At 44.9% G+C, this 25,958-nt stretch overlaps 1 long non-coding RNA gene across 6 annotated transcripts in view; it reads left to right on the top strand.

Annotated features, from left to right (window-relative positions):
- LOC131494647 (uncharacterized) overlaps positions 1–25,958 on the top strand; it is a 115,534-nt gene that overhangs the window by 54,574 nt on the left and 35,002 nt on the right. The window lies entirely within an intron of this gene.

Below are 25,958 nucleotides of genomic sequence, written 5' to 3'. Positions count from 1 at the left end.
GAGCTGAAGTCAGATGCTTAACAGACTAAGCCACCCAGGAGCCCTGAAAGAGATCTGGATTACTAAAAGAACCTAATAGCATCTAAAAATTATACAGAAAACAAATAGACAAAAGCCCTCAAAGCAGTTTGCATAAAGAAAGAGGTGAAGAATCAGAAGGGTGTCAGAGTTTTCAACCTCAAAGCCAGTAGTTAATAGCTAATTGGATAATATATTTTTTCTTTTTTTTCACCATACAATATGATTACAATACCATGGACTGAACTCCCTATGCTGTAATATTTTCACAAAATCTCTAAAAAAGAATGATTTTCCATTTAGAATTTTCTTTTCTTCCTTCCTTCCTTCCTTCCTTCCTTCCTTCCTTCCTTCCTTCCTTCCTTCCTTTCACCCAGCAAAACTACCAGTTAAGTAGAAGAATAGAAAAAAGGCATTTTTGGATATTCAAGTTCTGAAAAAGTTGCTTTGTATGACTCTTTCAGGATACAATTTGAGGATATTCTCCCCTTAAATGAGAGTGTAACCCAAGCTTTAAAAAGATATGCAGTTGAGCAAACAGGATTCAACAATGAACAGAAACAAAGACAATCTCCATATTGATGATGAGAGCCCGTCCCAGGATGATATCTCATTAGCAGGCCTGGAAAAGTGATTTCTCTAGGTTGGACCAGGGAGTAGAGAGGGCTTTCACAGAGATGGCTCCAAGGGAAAAAGAAGCTTCTAGATCACCTGATGTGTGACCCATTGAAAGATGAATATACTTGTGCCAGTGTTTAAACCTGAAAAATTAGGCATTAGTGCTTAAAACCAAGCACATAAAAATGAGAAAAAAAAAGTCGAACAACCATGAAAGTATAACTGTCCCATATACAATGAATTTCATATATATATATATATATATATATATATATATATATATATATATACTTTTTGTGGTAGCTTCCTGGCTCAGTCAGAGTAGAATGAAACTCTTGGTCGTGGGGGGTGTGAGTTCGCATTGGTGTAGAGATTACTTAAAAATAAAATTGTTTTTTAGAAGAATAATATATATACATGAGTGTGTGTGTGTGTGTGTGTGTGTGAGAGAGAGAGAGAGAGAGAGAGAGAGAGCGAGGCAGGGGCAGAGAAAGAGGGAAAAAGAGAATCTGAAGCAGGCTCTGCACCGTCAATGCAAAGTTTGATGCAGGGCTCGAACCCACGAACTGTGAGACCAGGACCTGAGCCAAAGTCAGGTGCTCAACTGACCTGAGTCACCCAGGTGTCCCAAGAATAGCATATACATATTTTAAAGTAAGCTCTAGGCCCAATGTGGAGCTCAAATTCACTCATGAACCTGAGATCAAGAGTCACATGTTCTACTGAGCCAGCCAGGTGCCCCCATTATTTAAATGGTATTTTGATATCAAACAGAGTGCTAATTTAGCCAAAAGTTGAGACATGGGTGGTACAGAGGGAGTGAGTGTCTCTGTATCTGGGAGTGGCAGGGGGATGGGGCTGGGAAACAGAGACTGGCCATATGGGGGGAGGGAAATTGACATCTTCCTGAGTAGGAAGTCAAGTAGGTCATGTGTCAAATGGGAGGAATTAAGAACTTTCAGGGGCGCCTGGCTGACTCAGGCGGCGGAGTATGAGACTCTTGATTTCAGGGTTGTGGGTGTGGAGAATACTTAAAAATGACATCTTTTTTAAAAAGTTAAAAAAGAAGAAGAAGAAAAAAAAAGAACTTTCGATGTGGCCTGTCCTTTGGAAATCGAGAGGTAAATGCCCGGAAAGGTGAAAGTGGTTTCCTTCGGGAATGGGATTAGGGAGAGAGCAGCTAGATAGTTGTTAGCGGCATGAAACCATCAGGCTTCTTAAGCGCGTTCATTATGTGGCTTAAAAAGAAGCAAAGAAATAAGTGAGAAACGAGAAGTCGAGAGACCAAGTGTTAAAAGGGTCACAGGTCGCAAGCGGCAGGACGAGATCTGGAGCGAGGTGCAGCGGACTTCGCAAACCCAGACTGTTAATCTCTGCCTCCCCCACTTTGTCCCCTTCTCTCCTCTCTCCACTCCCCTTTCACCCCTTTCCCACATTCCGCCGCTCATTCTGTCTTCCCATTCTTCCCCAGACCCCCTCCTCCTCCCCTTTTCCGACTTCTCTTTCACCTTCTCCCGTATTCTTGTCCCTTTTCTCAAGTGCGTCTGAGCTACTGACCTTTTTGCAAGGCTCTCTGTGTGGCCCGCCCGATGGGTCTGATGACCTCTCCGGCCATCGCAGGGCCTCTGCTCGGTTATCTGCCACCCTCGTCCGTCCCTGCACCCGGCACGGTCCATGCTTGTAAATTTTCACAGCCTGGTGATTTTTCTTCCTAAATTTGGGGTTGGCTTTTCTCACCGGTGAAGTCTGAACTCTGCGGGGTATTATTTTTAGACGTTTCATTTAAAATTTTTTTTTTTTTCAACGTTTTTAATTTATTTTTGGGACAGAGAGAGACAGAGCATGAACGGGGGAGGGGCAGAGAGAGAGGGAGACACAGAATCGGAAACAGGCTCCAGGCTCCGAGCCATCAGCCCAGAGCCTGACGCGGGGCTCGAACTCACGGACCGCGAGACCGTGACCTGGCTGAAGTCGGACGCTTAACCGACTGCGCCACCCAGGCGCCCCTAGACGTTTCATTTTAGAAGAAGGCAAAAGCCCTGCTCCTTTTGGGCGGATTTCACGAATCCCCCGGAGTACCCAGACAAAAAGCACTAAAAGATAATTCCACTCTTGAGTGATTTAATAGTTTCTTGGCTCAGCAGGTGCATTACTTTGGTAAATTAGAAGGAAAAACTCCTTTTCTTCCTGATAACAAAAGTAATAATTTTTTCTTGTAAAAAAAAAAAAAAAGGAAATACAAAAAAGCACAAGGAAGAAAATGGAAACATGGAATGGCACCTTCTGGAGATAACCCGACTTAACTCATTGCTGTACATCCTTTGAGCCTTCTTATGTATATGTGCACAAAAAATCACTCTTTTACAAAATGGAAAACGTGCTCTCTATATTATTTTACAACACTTCCATATTAATATTTTATAAACCTTTTCTCTAATATAACTTTTAATTCCTACCTAATATTTAGGGACATGGATATTCTGCAATTTGCAGTAATTCGGTACATACTTTAAATGGCTTGAAGACATTATTTTTGAAGAGTGGTAAACATTGATAGCACTCTAAAAAATATACTTTCTCTCAATGACCGTGTGGCAGAGATGATAGTTAATGAATTCAACAAGTCCTGCTTCTTAGTCTTCCCTTCTAGGGCTATGGAAATTTGTATTTCCCAGTTCCCCTTGAGGTTAGGCGAGGTCATGGAGTGGTTCTGGCCAGGAGTGCGAGTGGAAGTGAAGTGTGTTACTTCTTACTGATACAGGAAAAAGCACCTTTGAGATTCTCCGATCTTTCTTTACATTTTTTTTTAAGTATATTCACTTTGAGAGAGAGAGAGCACACAAGTCGGGGAGGGGCAGAGAGAGAGAGAGGGAGAGAGAATCCCAAGCAGGCTCTGCACTGTGAGTGCAAAGCCCGATGTGGGGCTTGAACCCGCAAACTGTGAGATCATGACTTGAGCCGAAGTCAGATGCTGAACCAGCTGAGCCACCCAGGCGCCCGTCCAATCCTTATTTTAGTGCCATGGTGATCACAGAGGCCTTGATTTGAGACAGTGTAGTCACAACAAGAAGCATCCTCAATCACTGGGTCACCGCATGGAGTACAGGTGCGCTGGAGAGTTGCCCAGCCTACCATCTATGGATAACTCTGGATGAGTGAGGAATTAATAGGGGTTAATACCTGAGATTTGGGATTGTATGTTTCTTAGTACAGGGCTAGTCTCTCCCGACTGACACAGACCATATATAGAAGTGATCTAAAATGATTTAAAGCATTTCTTCTGTGATATTCTCAAGATACAGAAATGTACTGATTATCATTGAGCATTTACTGATTGAGGATCCCATGTGCAGACAGAGTGTCAGCCCCTAAAAGGACACAAAATGGTGAGAGACATAGTCCTGGCCCCCAAAGCAGCCAAATTGAAGATGGCATAGATTGTAGAAATTACACAGTGGAAATGCTTTTGTAGAGGACACACAGCTTATAGCATCACAGCAGGTAGGATAACTTTGGGGAGGGATCCTGAGAACTTCACATATTGACTAGGAGATGTATACATGGTGAGAGAAGGTCTTTCTAGGGAAAGGGAGCAGCATGTGCGAGTCACAGAGATACCTGTGACATAGCATGGCATATTTGGAAACCCAATCTGTCCATTGGCAGGGGATGGAAGTCCATGAAACCATGTTAGTTCTGATAATGGGAAGCTCACTGCTTTTCAAGATTAACAGTCCCGTCATTAAATGGATCTATTCAGTAGGAAAAGTCTTTCTTATGCAAAACAAAAATACGTCCTCTCCTAATTTTTCATGGCTTGGCCTTCATTCTCTTCTCTGGAGATGTCGAGATGAAAACTACACTCTTTTGGAGGCACCTGGCTAGCTCAGTCGGAGGAACATGGAACATGTGACTGTTGATCTTGGGGTTATGAGTTCGACCCCCACATTGGGTGTAGAGATTAGTTAAATAAAACTAAAAAAAAAAAAAAGCTAAACTCTTTTTATGTGATCGTTCTTCAAATATTTAGGATACTGTTTACATCCCCCTGAGTTCTGTGTTGCTTTCTTTCTCAGGCATTAGCTCCAATCTTTTAAAGGTGGTGTGTAAAGTCTTGTGTGAAATCTGGCATACGGTACTTCCTCAGCATATGCTGGATGACTGAATGCACAGGTCAGTTCAAAAGTAGTCAGCAGCAGGGGCGCCTGGGTGGCTCAGTCGGTTAAGCGTCTGACTTCGGCTCAGGTCACGATCTCATGGTTTGTGGGTTCGAGCCCCGCGTCGGGCTCTGTGCGGACAGCTCATAGCCTGGAGCCTGCTTGCGGATTCTGAGTGTCTCCCTCTCTCTCTGCCCCTCCCCCGCTTGTGCTCTGTCTCTCTCTGTCTCTCAAAACTAAATAAATGTTAAACAATTAAAAAGAAGTAGTCATCAGCAATGTGCGCTCAGTAAAAAATTGTGGACGATCATTTATTATACCTAGTGGTTAGCATTTATTGAACACCTACATTTTTGCCAGGCAATTTACCGAGTTCTCTACTTGCACAGCAGCTCGCTTAATGTGATCACCACCCGGTGATGTGGGGACTCATACTATTCTATCTTGGGAGGAGGAAGAGGTTTGCAGAGGTGTGGTATCTTGCTCCATCACGTAGCTCAGAAATGGTGGAGTCGGGATTCGAACTGAGGCCTGTTGGACGTCAGAGCCTGTCTTCACCTGTTTTCCAAGTGTCCTGTGCGATCTCATCTGACTCCCCTGCCGACACTGTCGTGGCCATTTCACCTCATTTTTCTTTTTCTGAATACATACATTTAATAACACTTTAATTCCGGTGTAGCGAACATACAACATTTCACCTCATATTTTTCGTAGCATTTTTTAAAGTGTTTATTTATTCTGGAAGAAGAGAGAGAGAGAGAGACAGAGCATGAGCGGGAGAGGGGCAGAGATCAGGAGACCCGGAATCTGAAGCAGGCTCCAGGCTCCGAGCTGCCAGCGCACAGCCTGACGTGGGGCTCGAACTCACGAACCTCGAGATCATGACCTGAGCTGAAGTCGGACGCTTGGCCGACCGAGCCCCCCAGACACCCCACATTTCACCTTATTTTACACTTGCATGTTGTGATGGTCAGCAAAGCTGAAACACAAGGTCACACAGCTTGCTTGGTTCAGGGCTAGGATTTGCCAAACTTCAAAGCCCATGCCTGCTTGATCCACGGAGAGAGTGATTTCGGTAGTGATCTCGCCAGGATTTTTCTGACCAAGAGACAGAACTTCACCTTTCCTTCCCTTTTCTTATTTCATTTGGATCAACCGCTCGGGAGCAAATGAAAAAAAAACCCAGAAGTGCAGCAGCAGCTGAATGTCGTTTTTAAGGCTTACAAATATCTGTGGTGAAGTTTGGATTGATCATCACCTTGTCCTGGTGTCCTTGGGTTTGCCTGCTTCCAGATGGCCCCTGTCAGGTCGGGGCAGGGCGGCTTCTCCAATGCTGGAGGAGTTGAGGCACAGCCGAAATCACCCCTTATTCGCAGGAGGGCACTTGAGGTCTCCTCCTTGAATGCGGATTATCTGCCAAGGTGCTTCCTGATTTCATTCTGCAGTAGGAAATTAAATAGTTGGAATGTATAATCGTAGTTACCAGCTATTACCTGTTCTAGTATTTTTTTTAAGTTTATTTATTTATTTTTGAGAGGGGGTGGGGAGGGGCAGCAGAGAGAGAGAATCCCAAGCAGGCTCCGCACTGTCAGCGCGGTGAGATCGTGACCTGAGCCAAAACCAAGAATCAGACCCTTACCCGACCGAGCCAGGCGCCTTGACCTGTTTTCTGTGTAACACACACTTTGCTAAACTCTTGATATGAAGTCTTCATGATAACCCGACGGAACGATCGGAGGAGCTAAATCACCTTCCCGAAGCCATGTAGACAGTTAGCAAATGAGATTCAGCTGTGGCCGCAGTGGCACCAGTGGGCCGTGGGTGGGGCCGCATTGGACTTAGGTTGGAGCACTGTGGTTGGAGACTGGCCTCCACACTCGCTCTGGTCCAAGCAGCTCCTCAAGGCTCTGCCCCTCACCTGCAACATCGGGACAGTAGAAGAGCCTACGTTAGAGTTGTTTTTCCAATGAAAAGAGAAAGTATGTATACAATTCATAACTGTAATGCTTAGCTCATATCAAGTTGTCAAAAACATTAATCGCTATAATGAGCGGTTCTAGAGCAGTGGTTGAGTGGTTGCTAACTTTTCTTTTGGTCATGAATCTAATGAGAGACGTCCAGTGAAAAACAGAGATCTGAAAAACAACCTTACATCATGAACTTTCAAGGATGTATGGTGGGGAGAATAGGCCATCTCTGAATACTTCACCTCAGCATACTGATTATTTTGAATTAAAGTTACCTACGAAACAGCAGATACAAGGACACTGTGACCTCCTTTGTCCCTTAAAAGCTGGAAATAAATCTGCCTTGTGGAGGTATCCTCCCTGTACCAAGAGGGGAGAGAGCATCCGTTGCCTGAGACAGAGAATTTGAGGGAATAAGGAACATTGCTACTTCTTCATTCATTTGCCACCCCAAGCCCAAACCCCTCTGTTTTGTCCAGTCTTCACGAATAATTGTTTCTTGGTCTCAGAGGCACAAAAGTGGCCTGTTTTGGTCACTTCTTTGAGTGTCGTGTTTCTGTGAGCTCCCATACGTACAAAATTAAATTTGTTTTCCTCCTGTTAATGTGTCTTATGTCAATTTAGCGAGTAGGCCGATCGAAGATCCTAGGAGGGGAAAGGGGAAAAGTTTTCCTCCCTTATGGTGGATTCCAGTACATCTGTAGGCATCCAAGGGTTAATAAATCCAAGGTTAATATTTCGTGGGAAGACAGAATCTCCCAGATGGGGGATTTTTAAAATTGATGTTTCTGTAAGTGTTTCTCTTTCTTCCTTTAAGGCAGTGGCTTAAAACAAAAACAAAAACGCAAACAGAAAACAAAAACCTCCTGTAGTAACTGCCTTTTCTATCAACAAACAGCACTCATATCATCCCCTGGGGGCCTGAAGTCTCTGGCCACCTGGAGCTCCGTGAAATTCCCCAGTTATTATGTGCTTACATGTTCAGCCACCATTCCTGTATTTTCTGCCTCAGCTCTCTCTGCATAATTATCTCCACATATTATTCCTACCCCATAAAAATGCATACAACCTGTCAGTGTGGAGCGAGCAGGGCTGTTCTGTGCTGCTGGGGTTTGCTGCGCAGATATTTTTTTCCTGTTGGTGGAAACGCTGAGAGCGACAGGGAATTTTTGGTTCAGGTGCCACCCTTCTCTTTGGTGGGGGTGGAATGGGGATGGGACGGAGAGTGAGCCGGAAATTCTTTTTTTTTTTTTTTTTTTTAACATTTTATTTATTTTTGAGACAGGGAGAGACAGAGCATGAACAGGGGAGGGTCAGAGAGGGAGACACAGAATCTGAAACAGGCTCCAGGCTCTGAGCTGTCAGCACAGAGCCCGACGCGGGGCTCGAACTCATGGACCGTGAGATCATGACCTGAGCCGAAGTCGGCCGCTTAACCGACTGAGCCCTCCAGGTGCCCCAAGGAAATTCTTATCATTACGGCCCCAAGGACAGAGGTGAGACAAAGCAGAGTTCAAATAATGGCTGAATGAATGATTTTAGTACATGGGCAAAGGAGGCCCAGTTACTCTCTGACTCCCATTTATTCCCCCAGTGTCAATAGAGAGGTTGTGTGTCATTACTCTGCCTTCCATTGGAGGTTTAGCTTTGAACAATACATACAAGGTCACAGCCGACGGGGAGTGTTTAATCTAGTGTGTGTATCCATCAGATATTATGGAATCAACAGACCCGGTTTTCCTTAGCAAAGCATAAGGCAGAGGCAAAATGTGACCGTGATGGTGACTGTCTTTACCCTTCCACTCATTTATTTATTTATTCCTTCAAACGCAAACATTTGTTGACAACCCGCTCTGTGGTATGTTTGGGACTGTGCCAGGCTCTCTTTGCCGCTATCTGTGATTGTGGTGATTCTTTGCTGTGGGCGGCTCTTCTGTGCCATGGGGGACGTTCACAGCATCTCTGGTGTCTACTCACTGGATGCCAGAAGCGCCCCGACTTGTGATAACCAAAGATGCCTGAAGAATAGCTCAATAGCCCTCGGGAGGCAAAATTGCGGTTCAGGACCGCCGTTCTCACGAATAAGGCATCCCCTCTGACATCAGTGTTAAAATAACCAAGAATATTAATAACCACACCGATAATCACAGTGTACGAAACGCCTCCTTTCCGTCCGGTTTTGTGCCGGGCACATCACCTTCTTTAATACTCACGACAATCTTATGAGTAAATATTTCTTTATGGATTTCTGAAGATTTATAATGAATATGTCTAATGCCGGCTGGCCGGGTCTGAGGAACCAGAGGGGGACCAGCCGTAGGACTGGTAGGACCAGCCAAGAGGGTCCTTGGCATGGCCTCACGCAGGATGGAAATCAAATGCGAGCCAACAGGAGGTGAAAGCGGACTTTATTGAAGAGATGGAGAGAGCAGATACAGATTGACCAACCGGGAGACTTGGAAAGGAAAAGAGCATGAGTCCTGTCTTTGTTCTGGGTCTGGGGTTTTTATTGAGGATGGCGGTCTGGTGTACATTACGTGTCCTCCGGGGCATCCAGGAAATGGTTAGAACCCTGATAAGGGCCCAGGTGTTTCTCCTTGGAGCCAGAGGGTCTTGGTGTAGAGATGTCTAGCTCCCGTGGTCTGGAATACGCATATGATGGCTTCGTCAGGTCAGGTCTTCTCACCTGGTCCTTCCTTAGATGTTATCTATTTTAGAGAAATCACCAACTTCCTGACCCTTACAAGGGGGCATACGCTATTTGCGATAAAAGGCATGTATGGAGTGGGCTGGGGGTGCAGGTCCTAGCAAGAAAAGAAGCAGGAAAAGAAACAAAGGAGGAAAACAGCTACTTCTCTCCTGGGGTCCCTTCAGCTTGCCTGTGTCAACCCTATTCACAGTTATTCCTGGATGTGGGAATTCCAAACTTCTCAAAGCAAGAATCAATGTTTAAGACTAGAGAAAATATGGAATTTGTGTTCTTAGGGATGGTAGAGGCTAAAAATGGAAAGACTATGCTTTCTTTTTTAAAAAAATATTTATTTATTTATTTATTTATTTATTTATTTATTTATTTATTTATTTTGAGGCAGAGAGAGCGTGCATGCGCGAGCAGGGGAGGGGCAGAAAGCGCAGGAGAGAGAGAGAATCCCAGGTGGGCGCCGCACTGTCACTGCAGAGCCCAACGTGGGGCTCGAACTCACAAACTGTGAGCTCATGACTTGAGCTGAAAACCAACAGTCGGACGTTCAACTTGAGCCACCCAGGCGCCCTGAAAGATCGTGTTTTCAAAAGGTGTTAGGTTATTCGATCTAGCAGAAAATGCTGAAGCCAGCATTTGCTTCAATGTAAATCAAACATAAAGGAGAACATACAGGTAGCTAACCCTTCCTTTCTTTGCGCTGTTAGTTTATGTTGGCTAAACTCTTCATTTGATTCTCTGTGTATTTCTTTTTAATTTTTTTGGAAGCACACGTATTAATTTTTTTTTTTTTTTTTGTATTTTAACTGAGTAAACCTTTACATTTATGCTTCCTATCGCTAATAACAGGATGTTTTCTGGGCTTCAGAACAATAATTCATCATTGGGTTTCCGAATAGAAAGTCATCTTAGTTGCATAGAATCCAAACATCCACTTTACTGTTGAAGAACCCAAAGCTAGGTAAAAGGAGCTGAGTTGCTGTAGGTCAGGGGTCTCCAAACTACAGCCTGTAAGTCAAATTTAGCCGTTACTTGTTTTTGTAAATTTATTTTTAGTGGGACAAAACCATGCTCATTTGTGTTTATGTATTCTCCATGTTTGCTTTCAAGCCACAATAGGGTTGATTAGACTCTCTGTCCCTCAAAGCCTAAGATGTTTACTGTCTGGTCCTTCACAGAAAATATTTGTCAGCCCCTATTCTAGGTCATACCACAAACTAGGGCTGGAAGAGATCCGGGCAGCAGTGTGGTGGAGGGGAAAATCCCTGGGCTCTAGAATCAGGACAGGCTTTGCATCCTGTCTCCGTCATTTGCAAGCTGTGTGGCCTTGAACATGCAACTTGATCCCTTTGATTGAATACAATTAGGATGAATATATTTTGCGATTTTGTTATGTGATGTATGATTGTCTGATAAAGTCTCTGGCACATATTCAAAATAGATGATATTAAAATACAGCACCCTTTCTACTTAATAATGGTGACTATTTTACTCACTCATTCAGTCAACATTTATTGGAATGCCTGGATGGCTCAGTCGGTTAAGACTTGGACTTCGGCTCAGCTCGTGATCTCAGGGTTCGTGGGTTCAAGCCCCGTGTCGGGCTCCGTGCTGACAGCTCAGAGCCTGGAGCCTGCTTTGGATTCTGTGTCTCCCTCTCTCTCTGCTCCTCCCCTGGTCATTCTCTCTCTCTCTCTCTCTGTCTCTCTCTCTCTCTCCCTCTCTCAAAAATAAATAAATAAACATTAAAAAAAATAAAAAGAAAAAATAAACATTAATTACAAACCAGTTACCTTGGGAGGGATTGAGGGCACAAGACTTGGCGTCTGAACTCAGTCAATTTCAGCCCAGCAGAGAGAGTGGGTCGGAGAGGCACCTCTTCCCGCAGGAGAGGACATTTTATCCGAGACCTTTAAAGAAAGGTAAGGGGTAGCTAGGCACAAGAGATGGGGGTGAGCTAACGAATGTTTCAAGAGAAAGGAAAGAAGAATAATGAAGGACCTAAGGTTAGCAAGACACGGTTGATGGGGAGTGGGAGGGAGGGGAAGGTGGGTGATGGGTATTGACGAGGGCACCTTTTGGGATGAGCACTGGGTGTTGTATGGAAACCAGTTTGACAATAAACTTCATATATTGAAAAATAAAGGCACGGCACACTAAAAGTGCTTAAAAAAAAAAAAGGTTCAGCACAATTTGGGTAATTCAGCCTTGGGAGGAAGTGGGGAGAGATGTGACTGAAAAAGTGAGTAAGATCCACATGCTAAAAAGCCAAGGTAAACAGACACTGTGAGTTGCTCTCCCCACGGCCATGGCCTTGTCTTTACCGAGAGAATCATGATTTCGTACGAGCAGCAACGTGCCCACCTTAGAGGACGCAGTGGTTATGGCCACAGTTGGCCCCAGGCGAGCTTGTGCCTGGCATCTGGCCAAGGAGATGTAAACAGAAGAATCCTGAGGTCTCTCAGAAAAGGGTTTTCCAGCTTAAAAACATTGACGGAAAAGTCCTCCTCCTCTCTTCCTTTCTGGCTTTATTTTTTTTATATGAAATTTATTGTCAAATTGGTTTCCCTACAACACCTAGTACTCATCCCAAAAGGTGCCCTCCCCGATGCTCATCACCTATTTTCCCCTCCCTCCTACCCCCCATCAACCCTCAGTTTATTCTCAGTTTTTAAGAGTCTCTTATGTTTTGGCTCCCTCCCTCTCTAACCTCTTTTTTTTTCCTTCCCCTCCCCATGGTCTTCTGTTAAGTTTCTCAGGATCCACCTAAGAGTGAAAACATATTACCATGGTATCTGTCTCTCTCTGTATGACTCATTTCACTTAGCATAACACTCTCCAGTTCTATCCACGTTGCTACAAAAGGCCACATTTCCTTCTTTCTCATTGCCACGTCGTATTCCATTGTGTATATAAACCACAGTTTCTTTATCCATTCATCAGTTGCTGGACATTTAGGCTCTTTCCATAGTTTGGCTATTGTTGAGAGTGCTGCTATAAACATTGGGGTATAAGTGCCCCTATGTATCAGCACTCCCGTATCCCTTGGGTAAATTCCTAGCTGTGCTATTGCTGGGTCATAGGGTAGATCTGTTTTTAATGTTTTGAGGAACCTCCACACCGTTTTCCAGAGCGGCTATACCAGTTTGCATTCCCAGCAACAGTGCAAGAGGGTCCCCGTTTCACCACATCCTCTCCAGCATCTATAGACTCCTGATTTGTTCATTGTGGCCACTCTGACCGGCGTGAGGTGGTATCTCAGTGTGCTTTAGATGCCAGTCAGGTGGGATTATGCCTGGACCCGTTGTAGCGCTTCTGACCCCGGCAGTAAAGGTCAACAGGGCTGAGGGCAGAGGAAAGAGGAGTGGGGAGAGGCAGAGATGCTTCGTTGGATCAGCGCTGGCATTTGGGGCCGGTCGCGGGTCGCCATGCTTCCTGTACAGAAAGCAGGGTGAAATCACAGAAGCCTCGGTGCCCCGGTCCCCCTCACCTGCAAATGGCTGAGCTCTAAATGGATTAGATGACCATATGTGACAAGTAGTTAGCCTCTGGGGGAGGCCTCAGTTTCCTCATCTGTAAGATGGAAGGGATGACAGAACCATGCGAAGCATTGCTGTGAGGACGAAATGGTACAGACATTGAGAGAAGCCTAGGGCCTGGTACCTAGTATGTGCTCTAAACGGTGGGCGGTATTTCCATTGTCGTCGTGTCGTTATCCGTAAACTCAAGTTTCTTGATGACTTTGGCATTCCTTTTTTTTTTTTTAAGTTTGTTTATTTATTTATTTAGAGCGCAAGCAGGGAAGGGACAGAGAGAGAGGGAGGGAGAGAGGACCCAAAGCAGGCTCTGTACGGTCAGTGCAGAGCCCGACATGGGGCTCAATCTCATGAACCTTGAGATCACGACCAGAGCTGAAGTTGGACGCTTAACTGACTGAGCCACCCGGATGCCCCGACTTCGACCTTCCTAAAGATTACCTCGTGCTGGCATGAATCAGGATCTGTCATGGGTATTGCACAGGGAATCGAATGAGATATTCTCCATAGCAGTTCTCTCCCCCACCCCGACTCCCACCCCCCCCACCCCGTCACAAACTGTAGGTTGTGATCCGTTAGCATCTTGAGAAATTAATTTATTGGGAAGTGAAAAAGAATAGAATAGGTTAAAATAGGCAATATTAGAATGTGTCGCATGTAGTAAGGATAGACATTATTTCTTAAGAGTTTTATGTATTTCCTTTATTTGTATGTGTATATGGAGTTGCACTTGGGAAGTGTATTTCCTATTGTCGATTGCATTGTAAAAATTTTTTTCTGGTTTTTTTCTTTATATATATTTTTTAACGTTTATTCACTTTTTTGAGAGACAGAGACAGAGTGCAAGCAGGGCAGGGGCAGAGAGAGAGAGGGAGACACAGAATCAGAAGCAGGCTCCAGGCTCTGAGCTGTCAGCACAGAGCCCAATGCAGGGCTTGAACTCACGAACTGTGAGATCGTGACCTGAGCCGAAGTCAGATGCCGAACCGACTGAGCCACCCAGGCGCCCCTGTAAAAATTGTTTCTAAAAGACTGCTGTAAGGGGCCTTCCAATTCCAGATTCTGTGGTTATTCTCAGATGCTGTGGCTCATTCCAGCACTGTGCCTTCACGTTACACAACACTGTGATACCCTGCTGACTCACAGTCAGGAAACAGTTCCCTGGTCGACACAGGGGTTTTTCTCCATCACTGTTCATTCTTTTCTCTATCGGTCCTGCTTCGTTTTAAACAGGTGCTAAGGAAGATGAACATCTTCTGTAGAAGGAACTCGTTGCCCGCCAAACTGAAACAGATGCTTAGCTGGTATCTTCAGAGGTCCCCAGTGGGCTCTTCTTTCCGGTCCCTGGGAGGGTGGAGTCACAGCCAAGAAGGCAAATGGGCCATGTCCTAGGAACGACTTTGTAGATTTTGTAGTTTTCGGATGGATTTCTCTACAGGTTTAATTCCCTCTTCTAATTGTAGTTTCTAGTGTTGACATCATGGACTGGGGATTTGGGCAGCAGATTTTTACTGGGAAACATATCAGACAACTTTGATGTAACCTTTTTTTTTTTCCTGAACGCTTAAGAGAAAAAAAGAAACTAATGTTAAATGCATCCATAGATACAGATACAGATCACACGCGGTACCTGTTCTATTCCTGGCACTGCCCACTGCCAACTATAGATGATTACCTAAGCATTATAATTGGGGCCGTCTAGAAGGAGACAGGATTAGCATCAGAGACTTTGGCGTGCCTGCTCTGTCCACTGCTTGCATGACCTTGAGCAAGTCACTGACTCATTCTGAGCTTTGGTCGGTAATAAAAGCTGCCTTTGAGGGAGTACTTAACCATGCATCGGGCACATTATAGATACTACTTATCAATCTGAGACCAATCCTGGGAAGTAGTTGCATACATTCAGTAACTGAGTTAGGACCAGGTTGCTGGTCAGAGCCTGGATCTAGAGTTGGACGCAAGTCTGGTTGGCCTCAAAGCCCACGGTCTTTCGTTACATTTCTGTGTTTCCTCCTAAGAGTGGAGATAAAACCAAAAATGCTTGCCAACCCTGAAGGTTGTCTTAAAGTTGAAATCAGCTAAAATAAATGTGAAGATTTTGAGTGCTGTTAGTTCCTGTGATTATGACCATAATTTGTGTGATGATGGCAGTTATTCTTTTTAGGAGCCCTAATAAACCCATACATGCTTCCTTTTTTTACCACAACCCTTCTTACAGGCATACTTGACTAGGTTCTATTTACTTTTCAGTCTCCTGCACTAGACTGTGAGCATATTGACAGAAGGGATCTTGACTTATTTGGTTGTATGTTGCTAATAACTGATACAATGCTTGCCACAGAGTTAAGTGCTCAGTGGTTGGTATACTGCAATGAAAATATGTCTAATTTCCAGTCTGTCACTACACAGAACATACTTATATTTAAAGCCATTTCTGCATGTTAAGAACTCATCTTTTAAATTGGAAAAGTTAAAAAAGAGGACTGGAAAACTATACAACCACACATTAATAGGAATTATGGGAGAATTACCTTTTTCTTTATATTTTCTAATTGTCTTTAGTAAACATGTTTCATTCATTCAATTAAGAGTTTGGGTTGTGTTTATTTTCTTGTGTGTGTGTGTGTGTGTGTGTGTGTGTGTGTGTGTGTGTGTATTTTCACAAGGGGTAATGTATTGATTCACCCAAACCCAGAAACATCAGCACCATTAACTGATCAAGTAAGTTCTGAGCTCCTGAGTCTTAGAAGAGGTGGAGTGGAAGATGAACAAAAGAAAAGGCCATGGCTTGGTGTCTGGATTGGGACAAGGAATGGGTGTTTCCTGGGCTGCACCGTGGCCTTTATAAATTGTTGAATTTCAAATCTGTAAGTAGGAGTTGAAGCCAACCCTTCCATGGCGTTACCTTACAGAAAGTCTTCCCAGAGTCTCTGATAATGTTTACATGTCTTCTGCTTTAAGATTCCATGGGATGCAAACAAAGGAAATCCCATTTCAATATTGATCAGAGTGGATCATGACAATGTGCCCTAAGTGGAGTTAAGCATTTGCCCCTCCCAAGTTTCAACTATTGGCTCCAGTGCAAAAGAGAATATACAGAATATTATTTCGACTTCCCTGAGTCTTATCTAGACCCCACTGAAGACACTCTATCTATTAACCAGTCTTCAGATGTACTGGCTGTCAGGTCTGTCACAGTTTTTATTGCCGATTTCTGGATATAGTCATGGCATAAGTTTTGGAAGCACATGGCTGTGAGTCCTAATATGAACTATATCCCCAGTGAGCTATGTAGAGACCATTTAAAGTGACATTAAAAAAATAAAATCATGATAAATGAGGAGGGTGGTAGGAATAATAATTGCCAACATTTTGGGGTGCCTATTATGCACCAGGCACTGAGCAGTGGGCTTTACATGCAAGATAACATTTCAGCCTTGAATTCCAAGTGTTGGCTTCTCAAAGTGTGTAATATGTAATATGTGGATAGTAGGAGTAACACGGAGCGATGGCATGGTTTCGATCCCATAATGTATGTTAAGTACTTAGAAGAAAGCTGGCACATGATGAACACAACCTAAAGATATAATAATAATCATGGCACCTGCAAAGGGCCATGATACCCTAAGTGAGGCCAGTCCTTTGCAGAATACTGTGGGGTATGAGCTCTTCTACTAGGACAGCAGGGAGTTCATTGGTGTGAGTTCATTGGAGTACAAGTTTATTGAGAGGAGGCGGGGCAGAGGGGAAGAAGTGTTTCTCATTGATCTGTGTAGCCATTTTATCTGGAGCCAGGAGCTGAAATTGAGTGTTTTAGAAGCTTTTTTTTTTGAAAGAGAGAAAGTGCAAGTGAGCGAGGGGCAGAAAGAGAGAGAGAATACCAGGAGAGTCAGAGAGAGAGAGAGAGAGAGAGAGAGAAGTGGGGTTCACCTGAATAAGGATTGTGTTTACCTGAAGGGGCTCATGTTCACCCGCGGCAGGGCTCGGGCTCATCCACCGATGTGGGCCTTGATCTCATGAACTATGAGACCATGACCTGAACCAAAGTCAAATGCCTAAGGACTGAGCCCCCCAGGTGCCCTGAAATTGAGTGTTTTAATTCATGACTGTCTTTTAAATTAGCTTTTTCAGAATAATCTCCTGGGTTCTGATGTGTGTGTCAGTGGCACCCCAGAATGTCTTCTGCCAGTGTAGTGAACGGATTCAGTAAGAGTATGAGCTCTGGAGCCAAATCGCCCAAGTTCAAATCCTGTCTTCAGAACACGCCAGCTGTTAAGTCTGAGCAATTTCCTTAACCTCTCTGGGTCTTTCTTAGTTTTCTCATCTATAAAACAGTGATAATAATCGTATGTACTTTCTTGAATGTTTTTGAGGATTAAATGGGTTAATAGGTACAAAATACCTGGGAGAAAGCATGAAAAATGTTGGCTATATATGTATGTGTTTTTTTGTAGAATAAAGGAAAGACAAGGTTGGAATGATTCTCCCTGGACCAGCTAGCTCTTTGATTAAAGAGCTTTAAATAAGCCTCAGCATAACACATACGTTTGCATGTGCGTGCGTGCACACACACACACACACACACACACACACCCCTCCAGCCTCTCAGCTGTACAACAGCCACCTCTTTCGAAGATATCGCATCCAAACTACCCTAAGGTCGCATTGCATTGTAGGGCCATTCATTATTGAAATCTCCTCTCGCTGCAGGAAATCAGGATGCGGCAATATTGAAATGCCTGTGTGAGATAGAATATGAAGTGTAGGTGAGAAGGCAAGAGTCCTAGCAAAAAGCCGGCGCATATTCAGAGCACAGCCCTCTCATCCTATTAGGAGATGGTTCTATTTCCATGTTGCAAAGAGGCAAAGAGCCTGAATTAGATTAGTGGGAATGTTAATTTATCTCCTAATACTATAGCCTCAGTGTGGAGTGTGTGTGTGCGTGTGTGTGTGGTGCATTTTTCTTAAATTTATATTCAAAAGTCCTCATGATATTGTTCAAGATAATGGATGATAGAGGTGTAGGACATTTCTCAGTAACACACAAACAAAGCCAAACTCAAATCATGTGAATTGCTTCATTCGTGGGGATAAAACTAAATTGCTCGGCAAGGCAGGGAGTCAGAAGAGAACAGAAAAGGTCCAGAGGGAGCAGTGGAGGAATGTTCAGTACATTCTCCTTGTTATTTCCGCATTTGTCAAAATGGAAGGCACCCCCCTCCTATTGTATATTCTTAGTTCTATACACAAGGCAATCGATGGCATTATAAATAAGTCTATTTTTGTTATGGGTATGAGACTGCTAAGGAAATGGAACAGAAAATCACTTTCCAGTCTAGCCTCAAAATCGATGTTTTCCAAATTATTTTTCTTACAAAACTTCTATTTGTCTCCTAGAATTCCCTTTCATTTACCACCACCCCTGTCTTTTTTTTTTTTAAAGGTGTTCCACTCTCACTTTTGACACTTGTGATCTCTATCATAAACTCAAACCCTTAATTCTGTATTGATGCTTTTCTCATGAAGGCTCTATGATCCCTAGAGGCAGGGGCCATTCCTATACTTTTCTCTCCCCTGGGGAATGTGGCATAAGTTCAGCAAAGTTCTAGCAGACAAGGAAGCAAGTTCCACACACTTTGCAAAGCACAATCATGCAAAAATCTTAGGTTGAATGCCTGTTATGTGTCCGGGAGGGAAGTAAATGCTTGATGTCCTTTGATCTGGACCCAGCACGGTTGCCCCAGGGCTTGAGCTGCCCCTAACCCTCTTCTCCCCAACCCGCTGTCCCTGGGCCATGACTGATTGGTTTCGGGAAGAGACAAACCAAAGCTGAGCCAATCAGATGCTTCCTCATGGGAATCAGCTGGCACTGCTCTGGGAAAAAAAAGAAGCCTCACAGGACCTCCAACTGGGCGGCCCTCTTCAGCCCACCCAAGAGCTTGCTTCAGATTTGCTTGTTTTGGTTTCCCTCCAGTTTTGGGGAGGCATTTGATGTAAGCTGTCGAGTGATTTGCCCCCAACCCTGTGGACTGGGAGAGCAGGTCTGATGGCCCTCCAAATCCACTGGCTTCACCACCGTGTGCCCAGCAGCTCTTACCTCAGCCTCACAAGAGCCCCATAAAACCCGAAATCCTCTGCTTCCTCTCTGCAGCGTGAGATCCGGAAGCCCACAGCCTCCGTGAGGCTCGATGTCACAGGTTGGTAGCTGGCTCCACTGGTCCAATTTCTAGCTTCTCGCAGCGTCCGATTCAGAAAGGATTTATTGGCTCTTGACTATGTTTCGGACCTTACGCGAACTCCCACGAGTTAGTTCAGAATTAATGCCTACAAAAACCATCCGTTCCGTGCAGATCCGCACCGTCCCCATACCTTCCAAGGAGCCTGGACCTTTCGCCCCCTCTCCCCCTGCCGCCGTGGCAGCCCGGTCCAGGTGGCTAAGTCAGTGAAATGACATTGACTGGAAAAGTACGCGTGGTGCCTGCCACCGGGAATTTGAAGCTGGCGGTTAGAAATGGGAGCTGAAATGTGTGGGTCAGGATGTGGAGAGGGCACTGGGAGGCCACGATGGCCCTGAACGACCTGGAGTAAGCACCTGAAGCCTTGTTTGGAGGAGAACGGGACCCTCGAACTAGCACAGGGAACGACGAAGAGTCAGACACCATCATACGCACCCACACACAGCTGCATCTGTTCGGAAGAACCAACAGCCTATTTTTCATATCATTTGTAATTTTCTCACAGTCCACGTAATGAACTCTGGTTACGTTTCAGTGACAATTCTCTTCCAGAGTAGTTTGGTTTCGTTTTCGTTTTTTTAAAGTAGGCTCCCCACCCATCATGAGGCTTGAACTCACGACCCTGAGATTAAGAGGCGTGTGCTCTAGGGGCACCTGGCTGGCTCAGTCAGTTGAGCGTCCGACTCTTGATTTCAGCTTTGGTCATGATCCCAGAGTTGCGGGATCAAGCCCCATGTCAGGCTCCCCATGGAGCCTGCTTAAGATATTCTCTCTGTCTCTCGTGCTTGCTTGAGCTTTCTCTCTCTCTAAAAAAAAAAAAAAAAAAAAAAAAAAAAAAAAAAAAAAAAAAAAAAAGTCACACACTCCACACACTGAGCCAGCCAGGCACCCCCGGAGGTTTTTCCCCTGGGAACAGGGAGGGGTAACTTTACTACATGAGTACGTGTGGCCCAGAACTTTGTGCAAATGAAGTATACAGCAGTGTGATCACTTAATTGTATTTACACAAAAACAAACTGAAAAAAAATGAGCGCGGGTTCTAGGACTGGGTTTCTTTTACCGATTTAGAAACAAAAGAAAACATAAAAAAGCTGTACCTAAAATGAATCTTGTTTTTTGGGGTTTTTTGTTTGTTTGTTTGTTTGTTTTTTAATAAGTGGCCACCTGGTTCTAGCATCCCGTAAAATCCAGGCACTTGACCCTTGGTATAGCTTCTATTCAACTTTCTATCATGGGAATGAATCAGTCTGCTTTCTCCGCCCTTACCTTGAGCCGGTCACGTACAGGGTCCCTGGCCAGTGGACTGAGGCTTTGTCTAAAGCAACAAGGGCAGCTCAGGGCATGTGGGGGAGGGTGATTCTTTCTTCCCCGTGGTCCTTTGAGGCTTTCACCTTCTCTGGGTGAAGAGGCTGTTTATCCTTGTAAACACAAAACGTTTTAACTTTTTGCCAGTTTTCTGTTAATGGCGAGACAATGGAAGCAAATAAAGTTTTATTGAAACTGGGCGAAAAAGAAGGACAAAAGAACCAGGGTATGATCAACAAGAACGGAGGCAGGAAGATTGCTACCTGAGCACGTCCTGGGGCATCCATGCTCCCAGGAACACTCTTCAGCCATTGAATTGCAGGGAGGTCCAGAAACTTACAAAAGAGTCCAGCGGAAAGAGAGGGGGGCTTGGGCTAGGAGGGTGGGATTTGAGGGAGGCTATTTATTAACCCGTCTGGGTGCTTTTCAATGTTTCCAACCCCGATGGTCACAGCAGCGTGTATCCCATGTACACCACACCCACCCCTCGCTCCCACACACGCTCGCGGAAGCACACTTGTCCATAATGTGACCTCGACAATTGAGAAGCGTAGCTAACACCTTCATCTAGGAATCCCTGATAACTTTTTACTTTCAAGTTGCAGCTCCGTTACATGCAAATTCTTATAATACTACTCCTCCTCCCACCTTTGTGAAAAGATCCGGCCACCAAAAAAGGCTGAGAAATCAACTGGGAACATGTATAATAAGAATAACAGTCATGGCTCTGTGCCAAAGCCCTGTCTTTACTTCTAATGTCTGCTCTCAGAGCCCAGCCTGGTTCTTCATTTTCTTTTTTTTTTAAGTCTATTTATTTATTTTGAGAGAGACAGAGAGAGAGAGAGAGAGAGAGAGAGAGAGTGCAAGCTGGGGGTGGGGGGGCGGGAGGGGAAGAAAAAGAAGGAGGGAGAGAGTTTCCCAAGCAGGTTCTGTGCTGCAAGCCCAGAGCCCAATGCGGGGCTCAAACTCAGGAACTGTGAGATCATGACCCGAGCCGAAGATCCAGAGTCAGACTCTTAACCGACTGAGCCACCCAGGCACCCCAGCGTGGATCTTAACATTCAGTTTGCAGTGGGTTCAGAGAAGGCATTCTCAGATTGCACTGGCAGGTGTAATGAAATCATTTGAGTTGTGCTGTGAACCTTTCTCCTGTGCACAGCCATACTTTGTTTCATTGTACCTACCTTTATTGTGCTCCATGGATGCTGCTTTTATTTTTATTTATTTATTTATTTATTTATTTATTTATTTATTTTTTAACATACTGAAGGTTCGTGGCAGTCTTGCGTCAAGCAAACCTATTGGCATCATTTTTCCCGACAGCATTTGCTGGTTTCCTGTCTCAGTGTCACATTTTGGTAATTCTCACAATATTTCAAACTTCTCACTATTACTATATCCGTTACGGTGATCTGTCGTCAGTGATCACGACTCACTGAAAGCTCAGAAGGTGGTTGCTATTTTTTAACTGAGGTATGGACGTTGCTTTTTCAGACATAATGCTATTGCACACTTAGTTGTCTACAGTAAGCTAAGTGACATAAACATAGCTTTAATATGCCCTGGGAAACCAAAGAATTCATTTGACACACTTTACTGTGGGGGTTTAGAACCACGCCTGCAACAACTGCCAAGATATGCCTTATAGGCGTTAAGGCTCTGGAACATTGTAGAACTTGAATCTATCTATCTATCTCTCTCTCTGTCTATTTTGGAGAATTACTATGTGGAAAACTGTCCTAAGCCACGGAGAAACGAAGATGAATGAGGCATGAGCCCATCACTGAGATGCTCACAGGCTGGTGATGGTAGTCAAGGGGGAAGCAGAATTGAAAACGACCAAATGCATTATCTCGTGATCTGTTAATGAAACAGAAATGCAACAGAATGTGTTTGAAAATTTTAGAATAGTTCTCCGTTGGGAGGGAGATCAGGTGAATATGAGGATAAAAAGGAATAAAGGCATTCATAAAGAGGAAAAAGGAAAGAATATATTAATGAAAGGGAAGCCATTTCACTTAACTGTTCCAGTGTAAGCAAGAGCAGTGGAATAGCATTTATTGCTATGTTTGCAGAAAGCTTGTACGTTTCAGCAATGACTCTGACACCGTTGAAGTCAGTGCTGACAGCTGGGCTTGGAGGCGCAGAGGGAGGACTGGGCAGCGGCCGCAGAAATGGATGTGGACCTGGGACAGATCGCGCCCTGCTATACTGGCTAAGGGTATAGGTCTCTGCACTTGTGAGGAGGAACGAGCAGGTGATCCATACCGTGCTCCCCTGCCTGTGACCCCTGTATGTTATTTGCAGTTTTTTCAGCATATTTCAGTATGTTCCTGCTCAAGGTAACAATTTGATCTCTATCTACAGACTGATTCGTAGGGGTTTCTTTTGATAACCCTGAGCTTGAAGAGCTCCTTTTGTGTCAACTGACATTGGTATCAGTTCCACATTGTGTGGTATTCAGGGACCTTGTTGAGATATTTTATTGGGTAAGTGGATGGGCACAGACTCAAAAAGAGTACCAGGAAGAAAGGAACATGTGTTGAGTGTTTGCTCTGTGGCATCTCGTTTATTTCTCAGACAATTGCAAGTTTTGCTTGTCTCATTTTCACACGGGGAATTTGAGACTCACAGAGGCTAGTTCATTTGCCCAGCACCATAAAACTCATTAATAGTGGTCCCAGGATGTGAGCACAAGCTTATCGGTCTCCAAATTGCACGCTCTTTGTACTAAACCCAGAAGGAAGATAATGATGCCCATTGTCTTCCCGGAATTTATGCCGACACAATATTGCGATTTCTTCACCAATTTCGGGGCACCCCTGACCACAGCTATGGACAATTCTTAATACTTTGAGTCAATGCCTCTCTTTTTTTAATAATTATCATTTTATTTATTTATTTTTTAATACGAAATTTATTGTCACATTGGTTTCCATACAACACCCAGGGCTCATCCCAACAGGTGCCCTCCTCAATGCCCATCACCCACCCTCCCCTCCCTCCCACCCCCCATCAACCCCCAGTTTATTCTCAGTTTTTAAGAGTCTCTTATGGCTTGGCTCCCTCCCTAGTTTTCTTTTCTTCCTTCCCTTCGCCCATGGTTGAGTCAATGCTTCTCAAACACAGCCTCCTCATTCCCATAGCTGTGGCTTTGATTAGATAGTGAGCCTGGTCATAATTTCCTCCTTCGTTGTCTGCCTCCACCCGCCGAAATTTCTGAAACTCTGTCACAGTCCCATCTTTTCCCCTTACTGCTCCTGCCCCTATGGCCTCAATCTGTTCTGCACCTTCAATCCCAAACATACGTCTTTGCAACTAACGATGTCCTGCTTTAAAGCATCCTCTAATTTATTTACACGTGTAAGTGGTCTCTTTTCAGCCGTACACCAAATGCACCACTTCGTATCCTTGATCATCTGTTAAGTTTCTCAAGTTCCACCTATGAGTGAAAACATATCATATCTGTCTTTCGCTGACTGACTTATTTCACTTTGCATAATGCCCTCCATTTCCATCCATGTTGTTGCAGATGGCAAGATTTCATTCCTTTTCATCTCCGAGTAGTATTCCGTTGTATATATAAACCACATCTTCTTTATTCATCAGTTGTTGGGCATTTGGGCTCTTTCCATGAATTGGCTATTGTTGAAAATGCTGCTAAAAACATTGGGGTACCAGTGCCCCTGTGAGTCACCACTGTTTTAATTTTTTTTTAAGTTTATTCATTTTTGAGAGACAGAGCACGAGTGGGGGAGGGACAGACAGAGAGGGAGACACTGAATCCGAAGCAGGCTCCAGGCCCCGAGCTATCAGCACAGAGCCCAACGTGGGGCTCGAACTCACGAACTGTGAGATGATGACCTGAGCTGAAGTCGGATGCTTAACCGACTGAACCACCCAGGTGCCCCTGAAGCATTGTGTTAAAAGCAAAGGGAAGTCAGTGAGAACTGGAGAGATGAGTAGAATTTGAATAATTAAAGGCAGGGGAAGGGCATGAGAGGGTGCTTTCCTAGAGAAGGGTTTCTGGCAACCCCTAAAAGCCAGAGCTGGCTGTTTGTGCTGGGCAAGCTTGGGAGTTGGTAAACTGGGAACCAGCACTGGAGACCTAGCTCAGGCATCCCATAGGATGTGGCTTCTGTCCTTCCCCTAGCTCTCGCCTTGTGGACATTGATCTGGGATTCTGTTGAGATAAGGGAATTTGCAAAACATCTGTCTGTCTCAGTTACGTTTTAGGGAGAGAGAAGTGGTAGGACGGAGAGACAGCAGAGCCTGGTGCAGGTGACGTTTTGTGTGGCATCTTCTTGTCCACAGCCGCACGTCCACGTTTCGGCCTGTTGTCAGCCGTGGCCGCACAGAGTAGGAGGGGGTACAGCAGGCGGGAGGCTACAGGAGGCAAGCCTTGTCTGGTGGTGGCTCAGTCGGTTCAGAGTCGACTTCAGCTCAGTGATCTCACAGTTCTTGAGTTCGAGCCCCCTGTCGGACTCTCTGCTGTCAGCGCGGAGCCTGCTTGGGATTCTCTGTCCCTCCCCGCCCCCCCCCACCCCCCCCCGCTCTGCCCCTCCCCATGCTCTCTCTCTCTCTCAAAAATAAACAAACATTAAAAAAAAAAAAAAAGGCTTGTTCCAAAGAGCCCTTTGAGGAGTACAGGCAGTACCTCCGTTGTGCAGTAGGTGGTGCCATTGCCTCTGTGTCCTGAGGTTGAAGAACCATTTGACAGACTTGTTTCTTCTTTGCTCCAGGGGGGTCTCAGTCTCAGGACTGATGATGTCGTGTAGGCTGCGCGGGAGAGGGAGAAGGGGCTCTAACAGGTACTGAGAGATACGCTTATGTGCCAGGAGGGCACCAGGCGGTCTGCGTGATGACTCTGGGGCGCCCCCTCCTCCTCCACTCCTGCTCCCATCTGTTCTTTCTGCCCCCTCCCCTCCATCTTACTTTTCATTGTCACCATTGCAGCCCCCAGCCACTGAGGGCTGCGAGCCAGATGCCTGGCCGAGCCCCTTCATGCATGATTTTATTTAGTCTTTACCCCAAACTTTGCTGGGCCCCACGGTTGTCCTTCCTTTGCAGAGAAGACAGTTGAGCCTCAGAGAGAGAAAGTAGTTTTCCAAGATCATACAGGTAAGAAACGGGAGAACACAACTCTGAGCCTAGTTCAGCCTTTCTCAATAGTACATATCTACCTTTTGTTACATCATGTTTGTTATTTAAATTTCTTTTGAGAGAGAGAGAGCAAGGGAGGAGCAGAGAGCGAGAGGGAGAGAGAATTTTCTGGCAGTGCAGAGCCCGATGTGGCGCTCGATCCCACCGACCATGAGATCACTACTGAGCCAAAATCAAAAGTCAGACGCTTAACCGACTGAGCCACCCAGTCGCCCCCATCGCGTTTATTTTTTAAGGTTCAGGTTTGCAAATTACCG

This window comes from Neofelis nebulosa, chromosome 14 (assembly GCF_028018385.1).
Source record: "Neofelis nebulosa isolate mNeoNeb1 chromosome 14, mNeoNeb1.pri, whole genome shotgun sequence".
Lineage (NCBI taxonomy): Eukaryota > Metazoa > Chordata > Mammalia > Carnivora > Felidae > Neofelis > Neofelis nebulosa.
The sequence above is the reverse complement of the archived record's forward strand: the minus strand, read 5'-3'. Positions and strand labels throughout refer to the sequence as shown.